The sequence below is a fragment of the Staurois parvus genome, unplaced genomic scaffold (assembly GCF_062004578.1).
Source record: "Staurois parvus isolate SC_StPar_1 unplaced genomic scaffold, SC_StPar_1.0 ptg000626l, whole genome shotgun sequence".
In the NCBI taxonomy this organism is placed as follows: Eukaryota; Metazoa; Chordata; class Amphibia; order Anura; family Ranidae; genus Staurois; species Staurois parvus.
This window is the reverse complement of record NW_028318422.1, coordinates 924,358-944,629: the sequence shown is the minus strand read 5'-3', so window position 1 is coordinate 944,629 and position 20,272 is coordinate 924,358.

Below are 20,272 nucleotides of genomic sequence, written 5' to 3'. Positions count from 1 at the left end.
CTCCAGCCACGACCTCAAGCGGCAAAGCAGGATGGGCTTGTGCTGGATGACGTCACTCAGTGACTCCACCAAGTGAAGTCATCCCACACGAGCCCTGGTGAACATAAGGTAGATTCAGGGGCGGACTGACCATTTGGAAACTCGGGCACTGCCTGAGGGCCCGGGGTCAGTAGGGGGCCCCATGAGATGCTCCTGGTACCTTTTTCATAGGCTTTTTTGAGTTTGGGCAAGGACACAGGGGCCCCATGATCCCCTATTGCCCGGGGCCCCATGAGTTGTCAGTCTGCCCCTGGGCAGATTCTTAGAAACTCACCTCAGCCCTCTTAAGGGCACTTGCCTTCAATATTTTTGTGGGTATGCTGCCTCCCCCCATAGGTGCCATTGGATATCCTAGTGATCCTAGACTCCTTGTGCATTCCAACTGTAGCATACAGACCTGCATATATATGGTCAGCCTTGTGTTCCTTTGCTCCCTGCTTCCCACCACTGCAAAATACTCCTGTCTTCCTGTGAGTCTAGCACCCTTGTGTTGCAAGTGAATTTTACTACTACTCGTGCCTGTCTGTAAGCAAAGCAAGCCATCGCAACACTATACTCTAGTGAATTCAGCATTATTGTACTTCCCTGTATCTAGTCATCTGTAACCTACATGGGTGTGCTCCACAAGCAAGCTCCTCAAATGTGCAGACTGCCCTAAAGGTCCATGATTCCCAGCCATACAAGACAGTAATGTATCTATTTTACTGAAAAAGCCCCTATAATAATATGCAGTGGCTGTGCATAGTATTTAACCACTTGCCTACTGGGCACTTAAACCCCCTTCCTGCCCAGGTTGTTGCATTTTGAATGAAAATTGTGCGGTCATGCAACACTGTACCCATATGAAATTTTTATAATTTTTTTTACACAAATAGAGCTTTTTTTGGTGGTATTTAATCACCACTGGGCTTTTTTATGTTTTGCACTATAAATAATCTTCTTAGTTTCTGTTATAAAATTTTGCAAGAAATGTTTCTTCATAAATTTTGACCAAAATGTATACTGTTACATTTCTTTGGTAAAAATAATAACACAAATCAGTGTATATTATTTGGTCTGTGTGAAAGCTATAGAGTCTACAAGATATGGCACAAATCATTGAAAATTGATCACACCTGATGTACTGACGGCCTATCTCATTACTTGAGGCCCTAACAAGCCAGGACATTACAAATACCCCCCCCCCCCAAATTATCCCTTTTGGAAAGTAGACATTCCAAAGTATTAGTAAGAGGCATGGTGAGTTTTTTTAAGTTGTAATTTTTGTTGTAAGTTATTTCTTACACACAGCACAGGCATACTTGCAACTACACCCCAAAATACATTCTTCTACTCCTGAGTATGGCAATACCACATGTGTGAGGCCTTTTTGTAACGATTGTGTGCAATAGGCACATAGAACCTGTACGCTACAGCCATTTTTGTTTTTCATGAGCAATAATCTTCCTCCCTTCCTCTCTCATCCTGAAAACTGGATTTGCAGCGGTAAGTTTTAACAAACTTCAAAAGAGCCTCTTATCCTAATTAAAACACAATAGATGCTAGATCCTAGGCCTGGATGGCAGCTATAAACAGCTAATTAATCTTGGCTGGATGTCTGTTTCCAGGAGCCATGGAAAATACTTTCTTCTGCCCTGTTGTAAAACAATAATAACTCAGTCAAGCCATCAAAAATGACCTGTTAAGCTATTAGGGCTCTAGGAATGCAGAGCTTGCCATAAAACGTCTTTTCCACGTGTAACAATTCTACATACAATTCATAGAATTCAACAGGAACAGGACACAATAATATTAGGTATATATTTGAACAGGGAATATGATACCAAACAAATCAAGGTCATACATGATTATGTTAGCACATATGAAAGGGGAGAAGGCAGTCTCTTCCCTCCTGGGTGACAAAAGTATGTTGTGTTTGGTATCCCTGAGTTCTAAATATAATTCTAAATAATAATCTGCCAGTTGCTAGAATACCACCTGTACGTATTGGAGGTAATATTAGTGTACAACTGTATTTGGGAATTGGTTGTAACTTTGGTGACCTCCTAGCACCCATCCCTTAAACCGTATTATTGGTCAGTTGGTCTCTATCCACACCTCCTTGATATCATGGAAAGGGACTGACAGGACTTGTGAAGATGGAGCTCTCGTTTAACATCAACCAAGGAACATCTTAACTGACTTGAGAGCCAAGGCAACGTTTTTGCTTGGACAATTGGATTCTACTAAAACCAAGGACTTTGCAAGTATTCTGCCTTCTTAACTCCTTTCTTTTATTTCTCTGTTGCTTTATTGTTCTATTTATGCCTCTGTAACATCTATTACTGTAAATATTTTAATGGCACCATTTTGACCTTTGTAGTAATAAACTCTATTTTGAAAGATGTTGAAACTGTCTCTGAAGCTTTTAATGCAAAATAACGAATCTCTGTCTCTTGAAGAGTGCTACTGAATATAGTAATCCTCTGAATGTACTTGTCTGGGATGACAGTGTGTGCTACAGTCGTTTATTGTTCACATTTGTTCTTGCTAACATTGTGAAAGGTTTATAGGCTCAAAGCTATCTGGTGGCAGTTTGGAGTTTGAAGGGTTGATTGTGTAATTAACCTAACCCAATGACAATCGCTCTCAGGCTGCTAGCACCTAGACTGTGGTCCTGCGAGCTGGGTGCACCTGAGAGTGGCATTGTTACGCAAGTGACAGCGCAGTATGAATTGGCTGGTCCTTTGTCACAAGTTGGTGAGAAGGGCAGGGGTCGATCACTGTGTTCATCACACTGTCCACAGCCTGACCACACAGAGACATGCAAGGAGCACCATCAGGTGTTCTAGGGAAATAAATTACACATCTAATATCTTGACTACTTATTACACTTTTCAAGGTCCTGAGGCACCAGAACAATGGAATTACCCACAAAATAACCCCATTTTGAGAAGCAAACACCCTAACGTATAAGCTATGAGGCATAATGAGTCTTTTGAATATGTAATTTGTTTCCACAAGTTTTCGGAATGTGTGGAAAGAAAATGAAAACTTTTTTTGTTTTTTGTTACACAAAGTTGTCCATTTATAAGATATTTCTAACACATAACAAGTAAATACCAAAAAATACACCCCAAAGTACATTCTGCTACTTGTCCTGAGTATGGCAATACCAAATGTGTGAGACTTTTCCACAGCCTGGACGTATACAGAGGCCCAACATCCAAGTAGCAAACACTTCAATTATATTTTTTATGAGGCATTATGAGTCTTTAAAGCACCACTGGGTATTCTAGGGACATAAATGACACATCTAATTTCCAGACAACCTATCATTTTTTAAGGCCCTTCATATTTCTAACACATAGCGTGTACATACCTAGAATTACACCCCAAAATACATTCTGCTGAGCAAAGGGTAAACAAAAGATTACCTGTGGTTTTAGCAGTGCAGTTGTCCAAAGAGGAGAGAATTGGTCCAGGCAGCAAGCAGGGATGTGGTAAGCGACAGCGAAAGGAATCGCTCAGGCAGCAGGCAGGAATATTATCCATAGTCAGTACAGGCAGCAGGCAGAGATGTGGTCAGCAGCAGCCAAAGGAATTGCCCAGGCAGAGACATGGTCAGCACAGCCAAAATATCAGTCCTGGAAGTAGGCAGGAACATGGTCCATGATTCAGGTAGCAGGCAGAGGTGTGGTCAGTTCATGCGGCAGGCAGAGGCATGATGGCAATAAGTTGGCAGCAGGCAGAAATATCAGGCTTAGGGCCTGGGCACAGGGGTAGAGGCTTCATCCCACCCATCTCTTCAAAGCCTCCAAACTAACAAAACCTTTTCCAGGAATTACAAAACCCAGAGAAAACCAAAAACTTAGTTTTCTCCACTCAGCCCCTCACATATGTGAGGCCCCTGTGTTATCTTGAATCCTACTTCTACAGTAGCAGGGCAGAAGATCAGTCCAAGCAGCAGGCAAAAAACTTGGTCAATTAACAAGCTGAGGACAGTTCAGATGGAAGGCAGAAATGTGGTTGATAGCACAGATGGCAAGCAGAGGCATTGTCAATAAACAGAACAGGGTCAGTTCCAGAGCAGGTAGAGGTATGGTCAGTTTATGTGGCAGGCAGAGGCGTGGTCAAATAACAGGCCAGGGTCAGTTTCAGAGCAGGCAGAGGTATGGTCAGTTTAGGCAACAGGCAGTGACATGGTCAAATAACAGGATAGGGTCAGTTCAGGAGCAGGCAGAGGCATGAGGAGTGAATGGCAGGAAATTTAGAATTACATTTACCATAGTTCATTAATATTATAGAAAAGTATGGTAACGGCGGAAACAGTCACCTATGCAGAGGTCTGGTTGGGAAGGACACTGGGAACAATAAAAACTGGTGTCTCATCTAACTCTTCTTCTGGAGCACACCCAAAAAATTTTTTTACATCTTTTACCTCTTTCTCTGGAGGGACTTTTTTGAGAAAATGGCATTTGTGGAGTCTGCTCACTGCATCTGAGTGAATGCTTTCTGGAAGCCTCCAGGGTACAAAAGGGCAGTGACAATTTCCTCCTAATAGCGAAGAAAGGATATGGGTGTCTGGGTGGATTTCCAGTAGACCACTTATGTATTATAAATGGCCAAATTGAAAAAATAAATGGAGACTTTTTTGTACCAATGGTGGGTTCTTCTAACAGCAATGTATTGCTGGATCATCTGATAAATGATGTTGACTTCCCCCATGAACAAATTATAATCGTGGACACATTCTGGTTTTTGGATTGTACCATTTCTTCTGGTGATTTGCATGTGGGTGTCATTGTGAGTTGATGAGAGCATATAGATACCTCATTTGTCCCTCCACTTCATAGCCAATATCTCTTTGTTCCTCAAACTCACCGACTCCCCTCGCTGTAGTTTTGTGTTCACCAGCCTTTGCAGGAAGCCCTTCCTACTAGCTCTCAGGGTGCCAAATGCTAGTGTTTTCCTTTGGTGAAGATTGCAGAAAAGGGGCAAGCTGATGTAAAAATTATCAACATATAGATGATAACCCTTTTCAAGGAGTGGAAATACAAGCTCCCAAACGACTTTTACACTTGATCCAATGTAATCTGGGCATTCAAGGGGATGCAGCTGGGTGTTCTTTCCTTCGTACACAAGTAAGACATACACGTACCCCGTGTCTCTGTCACCTAATTTGGAGAGTTTAACCCCATATCGGGCCCTTTTGCTCAGCCTGCCAGTGAAGGGGACAAGTGACTCAACCACTAAGATATTTTTGACCAAGACAAATAACTGGGTGAATTTCTCAAGAAAAAATTAAAACGTGGCCGCATTTTATACAATTTATCATATGCTGGGGGAGGGCACTGGGTGTTATAACGTTGTAATGGAGGAACCGCATGGTCATGAAATATCTTGTTCTGGGCATGACTGATGAGTAAATTGGCATATGATGGATTGGGCAGGTAGAGCAGTATGAGTGTAATTGATTTTTTTTGTGAGTCCCATATAAAATATGGGGTCCAAAAAGTTTCTAAATTCCTCTACTGTTAACTACTTCCATTCGCAGGGATGGGCATAACTTGAACCTGGGTTGTTGATTATGAATTGTTGGGCATAGAGGTTGCACTGCTCCACAAATGAATTTAGCAAGTCATCGAAAAAAAAAAAAATTAAAAACATTTTTAAAAAAATGTCTGTGTTCACCTGGACTCCTGACTGGGCAGTAAAAGGGGGTTGTTAGCTGCTCCAGAGTTAAGGGGAAGCCACAGGTGGTTTTGAAGGGCATATAGAAGAGCAGCATGGGTCTTAACCCTTTGGGGCTGAGGTGACACCCCACTAGTACCTGGTCTTTCTTGAGGTTCTTCATTTATGGTGGATGACACTGCTCTACTAGTGGATGTCACTGCGCTACTTGTGGTAGCCTGCTCCTCACCAGAACACCTTCATTTGCTGGTCACACTTTCCTTCTCCTCCAATTCTGTAGCATACCCACTTCTTAAAACAGGCTCATAATCCAAATCAGACTCGGAGAGCTCCCCGCTGCTCTCATCAGTCCTGGTTAGGATTTGGTAGGCCTCCTCACAGGAAAATAATTTTTTAGACATACTGGGACAGATGTAGCTGCACTGATGGGTGCTGATGAGGCTACTCTAATGAGGCTGCACTGCTGGGTGCTGATGAGGCTGCACTGTTGGGTGCTAAAGATGCTGCATTGCTGGGTGCTGATAAGGCGGTACTGATGGGTGCTAATGAGGATCCACTGATAGGGCGGCACTGATGTGTATAGATAAATGGCCCTGATGTAAACTAATAAGCTGCAGTAATTAGGTCGCACTGATGGTAACTGATGAGCAATGATGTGCACTGATAAGCTGCAATGATGAAGCAGCACTGATGAGCACTTATAAGCTGCAGTAACAAGGCAACACTGATGGACACTGATGAACCCTCACTGATGGGCACTGATGAGGACTGATTAGCCCTCACTGATGGGCACTGATTTGCACAGATGGGCACTGATGAACATTGATATGCACAGATGGGCACTGATGAGCTCTGATATGCTCAGATGGGAAGCAATGAGCACTGATATGTACAGATGGGAAGCAATGAGCACTGATATGCACAGATGGGCACCGATGAGCACTGATATGCACATATGGGCACTGATATGCACAGATAGGAAAACTCAAATTTCAGCAACCGATTCTCTCTCCTTTCCTCACACTTGGTATTGGTGTGAGGAAAGGAGAGAGAAAACCCAGCCATGACCCTTCTGTGTTTACATTTGTGATCACTCGTCATTGGACAGAGCAATCACAAATGTAAACAATCATTCTGATTGGCCCTCCATATCTGAGGGACACAGCCATCACATACAGTTCCCAATATGGGTACATGGGAAGCACGATCACAGGAGGATGTTGTATGAAGCCCTCCCAGAACTGGCCAACCTCGGTGAAGCCGTCATACGGATATCACCTGTCGGCAAGTGGTTAAGCATTTTCACTATGTTATATTTTGAACAGGACACACACCAGTAAGCTTTTAATTAACAAAGAAAAAACATTATTGTATATTTTTTTTACTTAAAAATGGACTAAATTGTTTGTAATAACTATAATCACAGTGTTTAGGCACTTACACTGTGCTACATGTTGAAAAAGACACAAACCAGTCAGCTGTTAACCGCCTCCCACCCGCCATATAAGGAAATGATGGGTGCAACGTGGTTCTCTCGTTCTGGGAGGACGTCATAAGACGTCCTCCCACTCTAACCACGCGTGCACACCCCCGGTGGCACGCAGCAGGGAAAATGATGGTGCAATGTATCCCTGGGACACAGCGGATCACCGATCAGTGGAAAGAGCCGATGACTTCGGCTCTGTCATGTGATCAGCTGTGTCCAATCACATGTAAATAAGGAAATGCTGGTTATCGTGACAGCTCATGAGGAGAGGAGAGCCGATAATCAGCATTCCTCAGAGGGGACATCTACATTGATCATCAGGGCACTGATGATCAGTGTAGCCCCATCAGTGCCACCTGTCAGTTTCCATCAATGCCACCTGTCGGTGTCCATCAGTGCACATCAATGCCACATATCAGTGCCCATCTGAGCTGCCTTTCAGTGCCACCCATCAGTGCCAGTCAGTGCCACATATCAGTGTCAGTCAGTGCCACCTATGAGTGTCGCCAATCAGAGCCACCTATCAGTGCCAGTCAGTGTCGCCTATCAGTGCCAGTCAGTGCCGCCTATCAGTGCCATATATGATTACTGCCTTTCAGTGCCCATCAGTGATGTCTGTGAATGCCCACCAGTCAATGCCCATCAGTGCCACCTACCAGTGCCTCCTCATCAGTGCCCATCAGTGCAGCCTATCAGTGCCCATCACTGCAGCCTCATTAGCGCACATCAGTGAGGGAGAAAAATTACTCATTTACAAAATTTTATAACAGAAACTAAGAAAAAAACTTAAAAAAAAATTTTCATTTGCTTTTGGTTTGTTTATCAAAAAATAAAAAACCCAGAGGTGTTTAAATACCACCAAAAGAAAGCTCTAGCTGCCTCAAAAAAATGATAAAATTTTCATATGGTTACAGTATTGCATGACCGCACAATTGTCATTCAAAGTGCGACAACGCTGAAAGCTGGAAATTGGCCTGGGCAGGAAGGGGGTGAAAGTGCCCATTAGGCAAGTGGTTAAAGTGTTACTGATCCCACAACAGTAAAACCAGTCTGTATATGCAGTAAAGCATGCTTGTAATACTCACTTTTTAATCTAAGAAGTTCACCCTCCACATTATGTAAAACGGATGTTTGATCCTCTGTCCACTGATCCTCCCCTTCTTCTACTGTGCCCAATACAGTATCTCCTGATAGAACAGAGGCTTGGAGGCAAGCTGCACATGCTCAGTTTGGTGTGTATTGCTTGAGATTTTTTTTTTTCTTGGGAGAGTGCATGTGATCAGCGCAGAATAAATCGGCACTGTCCATGAAGAGGTTAGGGGTTCTGCAGCCTCAAAGAGGAACATGAAAACTCCTTCTACACGCTTTAGCTAGTGCTCTGCTGGACACTAATAGAAGTCACACGACTGCTCTAACTGCTGATGAGAAAAGGTATTTAGCAGTTTAGATTTACTAAAATAATTGTATTTCCATGCTCTGTGTACTGTGGGAGGCCAGATATAGTGAATGCAGGGTCCTGGGTTTAGAAACACTTTAAGCAAAGAAAAGAAAGCATTTCATTAATTTCAATTTAAAAAAAAAAATATATATATTGTAGTCACTTGGTGCACAATATTTAACCAGTTGCCGACCGCAGATAGCCAAATGATGGCTACACTGCGGCTGGCCAGTTCTAGGAGGGTGTCATATGACGTCCTCCCAGAACGCGCTCTCCCGGCAAAACCCATGATCGTTGTGTCCTACGGACACAGCTGATCACATGATGTGGTAAAAGGCCAATCACAGCGGCCTTTTACCACGTGATCAGCCATGTCCAATGACACACTGATCACAGGGAAATGCAATTGCCGGTTCTCAGCTGCACTTTCCTCTCGCTGTGAAAGCGTGAGGAAAGTACTGCCGATAACCAGCAGTTGTCAGAGCAGGGATCAGCACCGATCATCAGGGCACTGAAGATCAGTGCCTTGATGATCGGTGCCCAGCAGTGCCACCCACCAGCTCCGCCCACCTGTGCCCAGCAGTGCCACCCACCAGATCCGCCCACCTGTGCCCAGCAGTGCCACCCACCTGTGCCCACCAGTGCCACCCACCAATGCTTATCAGTGCCACCCACCTGTGCCCAGCAGTGCTACCCACCTGTGCCCACCAGTGCCACCCACCAGTGCCCATCAGTGCAGCCCACCAGTGTCACCAGTCAGTACCCAGCAATTGTGCCAGTCAGTGCCCAACAGTTGCGCCAGTCAATGCCCAGCAGTGCCGCCAGTCAGTGCCGCCTATCAGTGCTGACTATCAGTACCCATCATCAGTGCCGCCTATCAGTGCTGCCTTTTCCACTGCTGCCTATCCATGCCACCTCATTAGTGCTGCCTATCAGTACCACTTATCAGTGCCCTTCAGTGCTGCCTATCAGTGCCCATCAGTGCCGCCTATCAGTGCCCATCACTGCTGCCTCATCAACGCACATCAGTGAAGGAGAAAAATTACCTGTTTGCAAAATTTTATAATAGAAACAAAGAAGCTTTTTTTATTTTTTCAAATTTTTTGCAATTTTTTTGTTTATAGCGCAAAAGGTAAAACACCCAGCTGCAATTAAATACCACCAAAAGAAAGCTCTATTTATGAGGAAAAAAATTATAAAAATGTCATATGGGTACAGTCTTGCATGACCACGCAATTGTCATTCAAAGTGTGACTGCGCTGAAAGCTGAAAATTGGTCTGGTAAGGAAGGGGGTATAAGTGTCCTGTAGGCAATTGGTTAAACACTTGTGCTAAACTAAGTGTTAAGAGACAAAAGTCAAATAAACATTAGAATGTATGTACTTTACTAAAGACAGCTAAATACTATAGTTGCTGCATGCACAGTATTTGAGCACTTTTACTAGACCACATTACCTGAATAGGGATGAACTCAGGCATGTTCAGATCCTAGTCCCAACCAGGGGCGGACTAACCATTTGGAAACTCGTGCACTGCCCGAGGGCCCAGGGTCAGTAGGGGGCCCCATGAGATGCCTCTGGTACCTTTTTCATAGGCTTTTTTGAGTTTGGGCAAGGACACAGGGGCCCCATGATCCCCTATTGCCAGGGGGCCCCATGAGTTGTCAGTCCGCCCCTGGCATTGACTTAGCCCCTGTGAAGGAACACCAGTTACCAATAGCAATGTCGCTTAATGCTTGTGAAGGAACATCAGTTACTATTAAATCCACATTGCACACTGGGATAGTCCCAAAAGCGCATGCGACATCCTAGAGATAGGTGGTCATGGGATGACTGTGAGTGCAAATCCATGTGGGGCACCAGTGTGAGCACAGTGGAGCACCTGTCACTCTAATACGGAGTTCACAATTAAGGATTGAGCACCCTTGCACTTTATTTCACATACTGGGACTAAGTACTATTACCAGTATAATATATGTTTTTTGTTTATCACAAATCATTTACCTATTGTTACTAAGTTTATTGTTTGTACGGCCCAAGCACAGTCTATATGGGTTTTTTTCAAAATTGTGTGTATGAGTTCACAATCAGGACTGCTGTTAAATACGGGTATTTGACATTTTTGCTTTTATTCATAAGCGCAGCAGCATTCTTTCTTTCTTTCTTTCTTTCTTTCTTTCTTTCTTTCTTTCTTTCTTTCTTTCTTTCTTTCAATGAAATATAATAGTTGTTGATAAATAAAAAAAACAATTCAAGTTAACCGCTTCCCAACTGCCCTATAGCAGAAGCACTGCTACAGGGCGACTGGGCTGCAAAAAATCACATTTATATACAGTATGTGATTATGCATTTCTGGGTAGGGAGTGTGCACATACACGCTGCCCTGCGCGCTGCCATCAGCGGCTACGGATGTCAATCACAGGGTCCTGGTTGGAGGTTCTCCACCAGCACCCGGCAATCACCGAGTATCACTGACAGGGGAGAGACCTGTGTGTAAACTCCTGCCAGCAGTAACATGCTGCAGTGCATTTCTCTGCACATCAGAGCAATACAAAGCAGCATGTTTCCCTAGTAAAAAACACACAGCACACACAGTAAAACAGCACATAGTTAAGCCTTTGAACGCCCCAGATGTTAATGGTTTCAGACAGACTAGTACCCATGTCACTGCAAATAATGTATTACCTTAAGTGATTCTGGAAAAAAAAATCTACCTATATATCTTAGACATTTGTTGAGATATAGTACTGAGGTTTCTTATTGTCTCACGTCTTCTGTAACATACCAAAGTTGTAATATAATGAACTCAAACTAATTCTTTATCATGTTAAAAACATAATATCCACAATATATAAATATGTATTAATTGTTAAAACCAATTAATTTAAAAAAAATGTATATGGAAATTGAAAATAGTAATATAAAACCTGAATTACTTATTACTTAAAGCGGAGTTCCACTCACCCTGTCAAAAAATAAAAGTCAGCAGCTATAAAAACTGTAGCTGCTGACTTTTAAAAAACAACCACTTACCTGTCCCTCAGTCCTGCGGTGTGTCCCCCACAGCCCGTTTCACTGGCCATCCTGTGTTCCAAGCACTGGCATCTTCAGTGTGGGCACCCGGCTGTGATAGCTTGCGGCTTCACAGCCGGGTACCCACTGTGCATGTGCGAGTAGCACTGTGCCTCATGAATGGTCCTGTAGTCTTCTGGGACCTGTCACGTGTCCCAAAAGACTACAGAGAGGGAGGAAACCTTCTGCTTCCAGTCGCCTAGGTGATCGGACCGGAAGTGGGAGCGGGTACCTGTCAAATTCGGATACCTGCTCCCCCCACCCCCCAAAGGTGCCAATACTTAATGGGGAGTGGGGGGGAGCAGTCCTTAAAGCGGAACTTCCCCTTTTGGGTGGAGCTTCGCTTTAAAGTAAGCAAGTATTTATTTCATGCAATACTAATGATAATACAATACAATTGACATTTTGGTTAAAATATTCCTGTCAAATAATAACAGCGTATACAATGTAAAGATTAATATGAACTCTTTTTCAGACGTTCATGGGGGAAAAGTTATTTCGAACAGTGCTTGTGTCCTTTGTTCAATCTAGACATGGACTCAACCATTTTTCTTAAAAGTTGGTATCATAGTTACATAGTAAGTCTGGCTGAAAAAAGACAAAAGTCCATCCAGTTCAACCATAGCAAAAAATCCTACACCCACGGTTGATCCAGAGGAAGGCAAAAAAAAACAGCAAATCATGATCCAATTTGATCCTGCTGGGAAAAAAAATTCCTTCCTGATCCCCCGCAAGGCAATTGGATATTCCATGGATCAACTTTACCTAGAAATGTTATCCAGTTATATTCTGTGTACCTAAGAAACAATCCAGGCCTTTTTTGAAGCAATCCACTGAGCTGGCCAGAACCAACTCTTGAGGGAGTCTATTGCACATTTTCACAGCTTTCACTGTGAAGAAACCTTTCCGTGTTTGGAGATTACATTTCTTTTCCACCAGACGTAAAGATGGCCCCCTTGTCTTCTGTGATGACCTCAGGGTTAATAACTCTACACTGAGTTCACTATATGAACCACTGATGTATTTATACATGTTGATCATATCCCCCCTTAATCTCCTCTTCTCAAGAGAGAATAAATTCAGTTCCTCTACTCTTTCCTCATAGCTGATCTCCTCCATGCCTCTTATCAGTTTAGTTGCCCTTCTCTGTACTTTCTCCAGTTCCCCAATGTTCTTTTTGTGAATTGGTGCCCAAAATTGAACTGCATATTCCTGATGATGTATTACTAATGATTTGTACAGGGGTAATATGATATCTCTCTCTCTGGAGTCTATACCTCTTTTAAGGATTTTTCTCACTGTAGAAACCGCAGCTTGGCATTGCATGCCATTATTAAGCTTGTGATCTACCAGAACTCCCAGATCCTTCTCCACCATTGATTCCCCCAGTTGTACCTCCCCCCCCCCAGTATGTATGATGCATGCATATTCTTAGCCCTCAAGTGCATAACCTTACATTTATCAACATTAAACCTCATTTGCCACATAGTTGCCCAATTAAACAGTGCATTGAGGTCGGCTTGTAAATTGGAGACATCCTGTAAGGACGGTATTCCACTGCACAGCTTGGTGTCATCTGCAAAGACTGAAACTGGATTTTTAATATTAGACCCTATATCGTTTATAAATATATTAAAAAGTAAGGGTCCCAACACTGAACCTTGGGGTACACCACTGACAACCCTAGACCATTCAGAGTATGAATCATTAACCACTACTCTTTGAATAAGATCTTTTAGCCAGTTTTCTATCCATTTACATACGGATTTTTCCAAGCCTGTAGACTTTATCTTACACATTAGCCGTGTGGGGGTAACTGTGTCAAACGCTTTCGCAAAATCCAAGTATACCACATCCACCGCCGCCCCTCTGTCCAAGGTCTTGTTCACCTCCTCATAAATCAGATTTGTTTGACAACTTCTGTCTTTCATGAATCCATGCTGTCTGTTGCTTAAAATATTTATTTCCAGCAAGAACTCATCTATGTGGTCTTTTATTAAACTCTCCAGTATCCTCCCAACTACAGAAGTTAAACTAACAGGTCTATAATTACTTGGTAAAGAGTTTGATCCCTTTTTAAATATTGACATCATATTGGCCTTACGCCAATCCAGTGGTACTATGCCAGTCATGTTCAGTCTTTATCTGGTAGCTGTCTGATACCACTGTACCTCCCCCCAAATGTATCACCTGGAAACATAACAACTTTGGAATGCTCGCTCTTAAGGTTTGTGTTCAGATATCGTGAAAATAGAATCTGAAGAACAAAATGGCTTCCAGCTTGCCCATGTAGAGATGATAAGTTCAGGCCTTCCTGGTTCATTCTGTGAGCCCAGAACAGTTACATAGTTACATACAGCAGTTACATAGTTAGTCTGGCTGAAAAAAGACAAAAGTCCATCTAGTTTAACCATAATATATATATATATATATATAATCCTATACCGACAGTTGATCCAGAGGAAGGCAAAAAAAAACAGCATGATCCAATTTGCACTTGCAGGGGAAAAGATTCCTTCCTGATCCCCTGAGAGGCAATTGGACATTCCCTGGATCAACTTTACCTATAAATGTTAGTAACCAGTTATATTCTGTGTTCCCGAGAAAGAATCCAGGCCTTTTTTAAAGCAATCCACCGAGCCTGCCAGAACCAACTCTATTCCACATTTTCACAGCTTTTACTGTGAAGAAACCTTTCCGTATTTAGAGATTAACCACTTGCCCTCCAGAGGATTTACCCCCATTCCTGATCAGGCCATTTTTTTGGATATGGCGCTGCGTTATTTTAACTGACAATTGAGCGGTCATGCAATGCTGTACCCAAATGAAATTTCTGTCCTTTTTTTCCCCACAAATAGAGCTTTCTTTCGCTGGTATTTGATCACCTGTGCGTTTTTTATTTTTTGCACTATAAACAAAAAAAGACTGACAATTTTGAGAAACAAACAATATTTTTGACTGTTTGCTATTAAACATGTCCAGTAAAAAAAAATTAAAAATCAAATTTTGTCATAAATTGAGGCCAAAATACATTCTGTTATATGTCTTTGTTAAAAAAAATCCCAATATGTGTAAATTAATTGGTTTACGTGAACGTTATAGCATTTACAAATGGCAGTATAGATACTGGAATTTGGGTTTTTTTTAACTAGTAATAGCGGCAATCAGCGACTTATAGCTGGACTGGGGGACTGCGGCATTCTGACACTGGAGGGAACTGATTTGGTGTCACTGACATCCCCAGTGACACCAATACAATGATCAGTGATAATAAAAAGCACTGACACTGTACTAATGGCATAAGGGAGGAAGGGGGTAACATTTGGGGCGATCAAAGGGTTAACTGTGTGCTGTTTTACTACGTGTGCTGTGTCTGTGTTTCACTGTAAGCACACTGCTTTGTATTTATAAATAGACAGGCGCTACGCAAATATAGTGTGCATAATTAAATAAAGACCTGGTTTACAACATGCCCACTAAATCCCAAAGTCTGCAATATACTCCACCTGTTTATAGGTGCTAGATTTTCCGAATATATATATATATATATACAGAAGCAAAGTCCGTAAGCGACTGTAATTATTGAAGAAGTGACAGTCCTTTCTATTCCAATGTAATGTGACCCATAAAGGTAAAAGATATCTTCACCACGTGCCAACAGGTTATAAAGATGCCACTTGGCGAAGCGTACGTCGAAGCGTCATTACGGCACTTCCGGGTCTGGGGACGTGATGTTCAGCCATAGCGAGAGCAAGGCTTGGAACTCACATTGGCCATATTAGACATTCACAGGCTGTAGATACTGGTGCCGGTACTATAGGCACCACTTCATATGAGTGTACATTTTTTTTTGTTTACAATGCTAATGTAATAAATGCTACACTTAGAAAGGCCTAAATTTGTTTGGTTTATCTGAGTGGCCTGGCACCACTTCTCCTCAAGGAAGAATGAGCCCGCATTGAGTTTACAGATGAATTGGAGAGTTCGCTGTTAACCCTATTGCCTTAGTTTTGGCCTTGTCAATGGAGAGCTGCTGGAGAGGATAACACCCTTAGGAAAACCAGAGAGGATGGTTCCATACATGACCAAAATGCGCATTTGACCTCCTTAACCAGGGTCAAACAAACTGCTCAGTGAGCAATTCACTTATAACCTGTCGGCACATGGTGAAGATATCTTTTACCTTTATGGGTGCGTTGGAATAGAAAGGACTGTCACTTCTTCAATAATTAGTCACTTATGGACTTTTTTTCTGCATATATATATATATATATATATATATATAAAATAGGAAAATCTAGCACCTATACACAGGTGCAATATAATCAGACATTGGGATTTAGAGGCACGTTGTAAACCAGATCTTTATTTAATTATGGACACTTGCGTAGTGCCTATCTACTTATAAATATTAGTTTGCACCAGTGTGGTTATCCACTGAATAGGGGTAGCTGCAAATCTCAAACCACCTATTTTACATAATTTGTTGGTGTTATCAAATACACTAGGCACCATAACAATAATTTTTCAATTCACACTGATTTGTATGGCTCTGCTATGCATACAAAGCAGTGTGCCGACAGGGGAGAGATCTGTATTGTTTACATACAAGTCTCTCCCCCATCAGAGATACTCCACGATCACCGGTTACCGGTGAGTAATCACTGGGCAGTACCCGGTGATTGACAGCCGAGGCCACGAATGGTGGCGCCGGTATATATATGTGATTTTGCGCACCCCTGCCTCCCTGTAGCAGTATTTCTGCTACAGGGTGGAGGGGAAGTGGTTAAATCTCTTTTCCTCCAGACGTAAAGTGTGCCCCCTTGTCCTCTGTGATGACCTTAGGGTGAATAACTCTACACAGACAACCAGCATTAGTTTTCCATTTTCTCAAACACAAAGCTCATCCTAATTTGCTAACTTTAACTGGAGTTACCTTTATATAATGATGTGTAATTGAGAAACTATCTTTGTATTACACAAGAAAAATACATATACTTCCATTGCCATTTTCTGGAACTTTGCCAATAAGCATTATAGTTGATCCAGGGAATATCCAATTGCCTCTCGGGGGATCATGCAGGAATTTGTTTCCCAGCAGAAGCATATTGGATCACGGTTTGCTGGGTTGTTTTTGCCTTCCTCTGGATCAACTGTGGCTTTAGGATTATAACTTTTTTTTTTATGGTTGAACTGGATGGACTTTTGTCTTATTTCAGCCAACTATGTAACTATGTAGTTATGTATAAGCAATGTATCCACTTATAGTATACTTTCAAATTCCAGCCTTAACTGTTTTTTAATTGACAAGGTGAAACAGTAGCACAACCTAGTTGGTTTAATGTTACATGCATTCTGCTTTTCCCTTTGTATCTTGTTACATCTTGGTATGCTTAAAGTGGTATTAAAGTCTTTTCTGTAAAGGGAAAAAATGCATCCCGCGGAAGGCATAAGTCATAATGTACTAGAATGCATTGCATACTTGTACATTATGACAGACTTATCTACAAACTGAATCCTCCAACTCTACTCTGTGACAGCTCTCCTTTGTCCCCAGTGCTTCCATCTCCCCCCAGTCTTCCTTCTGAATTTCCTACCTTCGGCCACTTGAATGGCCAGACCAATGTGACGTTACTCCCGCGCATGCATAGCCACGGGTTGTAAGTGTGGTCTGAACTGTGCATGTGCAGCTCAGATCACATTATCCTCTGACAGGCAGACGGAATGGTTATGAAAGAAAAGACCTCTAGGGTCTCTTCTGTTATAAAAACTTTGCCTGTCAGCGGATTTTGCAATTAGTGACTTTACTACCACTTTAAACACAATTCACTGCAACTCAGCTGCATTGGGAGCAGGGGCGGACTGACAACTCATGGGGCCCCTGGGCAATAGGGGATCATGGGGCCCCTGTGTCCTTGCCCAAACTCAAAAAAGCCTATGAAAAAGGTACCAGGGGCATCTCATGGGGCCCCCTACTGACCCCGGGCCCTCGGGCAGTGCCCGAGTTTCCAAATGGTCAGTCTGCCCCTGATTGGGAGGGTAAGTGATTGTAAACTTATAACTAACAAACTGCTTACCTCAGTCACCCATGGCTGCACATATAACATATGAAAGCAATTTTAAAATGGCAAGGATTGTGACCAATTCTACCACATGGGATGTGAGACTGAGGGAAATGAAATGTAAATTACTCGAGCGTAGTTATTCCGAATGTGCTCTGAAAATGGAGATTCAACAAATTCAGTTCTAAAGTTCTCATAGCTTTAGATTTTCTGGTGCTAAGGGGGTCTCATATTTCCTTTGTCTCTCACTATAACACAAGTTCCAATAACATCTTTGGAAATGGCACATTTAGGAGATAATTACTCTATGATCCCTGAGTTCTCCCTGTCTCCAATACACTCTTTTGTCGAGGTTATACAATCATTTGATTAGTACTTATTATTAGCAATCGGATAGGGACATCCCTGGTACCTTTCTAGGACTCAAAAAGACAGTATTTATTCCTTGTTTATAATGCATTCTGAGTTTAGGTGTTTTAGGCTTTAAAAGAGATACAGAAAATTCAGATACATATTACAACTGTAAATGATTATTTTTGTCCAAAAGGTGAACTTATCCTTTAGGTCTGAATAAATAATGATAATTTGTGACAGTATAAAGTGGAAGATTTCTGAGTGATGGGCTTTATTTTAATTCTTAATTTCCACTCAGGGGTATTTAGAGTTGCCATTAATGAAAAAATATAAGTAACTGAAGCTGCTGGATATCACTAGTGGAATCTATTCAAAGATTCCAGGCCAGGAGGAAAGTGTGGGTTTCCCAAAATGAAATCACAGGTGGATGTGGCCAATGTCGCACAGAATTCTTCAGGCTAGATAATGGCACCCTGACTGCCATTAGGTATCAGGATAAAATCCTTGGACCCATTGTCAGACCATACGCTGGTACAGTGGGTCCTGGGTTTCTCCTGGTGCACGACAATGCCCGGCCTCATGTGGCAAGAGTATGCAGGCAGTTCCTGGAGGATGAAGGAATTGATACCATTGAATGGCCCCATGCTCGCCTGACATAAATCCAATAGAACACCTCTGGGATATCATGTTTCGGTCCATCCAACGCCGCCAGGCTGTACTTCAGACTGTCCAGGAGCTCAGTGATGCCCCGTTCCAGATCTGGGAGGAAATACCTCAGGACACCACCCGTCGTCTCATTAGGAGCATGCCCTGACGTTGTCAGGCATGCATACAGTCACATGGAGGCCATACAAACTACTGAGTACCATTTTGAGTTGCTGCAATTAAATTTCAGCAAAATGGACTAGCCTGATGCATAATTTTTTCATTTTGATTTTCAGGGTGTCTTTGAATTCAGTCCTCTGTAGGTTGATAATTTTGATTTCCATCAAATGATGGGGCATTCTTACATTCCTAATACATGACTCAGTCCATATCAGTATAGATATCCAGCATGAGATTTTTCCCCATTCAGATCTGATGTGTTTTCCAAGTGTTCCTTTAATTTGTTTGAGCAGTGTATTTCACTTTCCATGTAGCCAGAAGTTCAGATCAGCATAACACCCCATGCAAAGTTTGAACATGTAAAATTTGGAAACATGGCTTCTGTTTGAACCAGAAATTCTAATAGCTAGACCATTTTTTACTTTTTATAATTTTTCGCCTACAGCTTTCAGAGTTTATAAATGACAACACACATCCACTGGTGTTAACAGGCTCTTAGTGTGTTGATACACCAAATTAAAAAAATGAGCACTACCGCAATGTGAGCACTGCATGTGTGTACTTTATGTGTATGGAATTTGTTTGTGAGGGAGGTGTTTAATGCCCTGTAGTAATGCACATATGTTGATGGGAGTTTTTACACACATTAATATGTGTTGCATTATGCCAGCTGGGCTGCCCAAAGCATGGAAATCACACCAAAAAGGTGCACATACCTATTCTTAAAAAAACACAACACACCACAAAACATTGTAATACTGTAAGTTACCATGCGCTGTGGTGTACTGCATGTGCGTTAGCAAGGTGCATTGAGGTGGAATAAGCAATGAATTGCACCACAGCTCACAAACAAAAGCAACATATTCACGTGCTGCAGTAATGCGCGTAACATCTTGTGTGATCCCGCATGTGAATGGGTAATTATTTCTCTTTTTTTAATTGTTTACACTTTTCTTTTTTTTAATTTAAATTACTGGGGTCTTTAGTGAAATTTCAAGAGTCTGAACAGACACACGTACAGTATCTACCAATCCTTAGCTTGCCATCCTGAAGGATCCAATCCTCCCCACTGGGCATTGGCTCCTTCTCCCCTGCCTGTGTTTGTGGGAGTGTAATAGTGTGGAGCTGTGCACAGCATGTTGTGGCAAGCATCAGTATCCACCTAACAAAACAGGTGAGACTTCAGAGCAAACCTAATAAAATCCCTTATATTTTGTATTGTTGACATGAAGTGAATTGTGTATCTTTACGATTAATGGCACCTGCATGCATCTCCTGAGTGGCAGCTCATTTTTCTATGCAATTGGAAGTTTCTGGGTCAGGT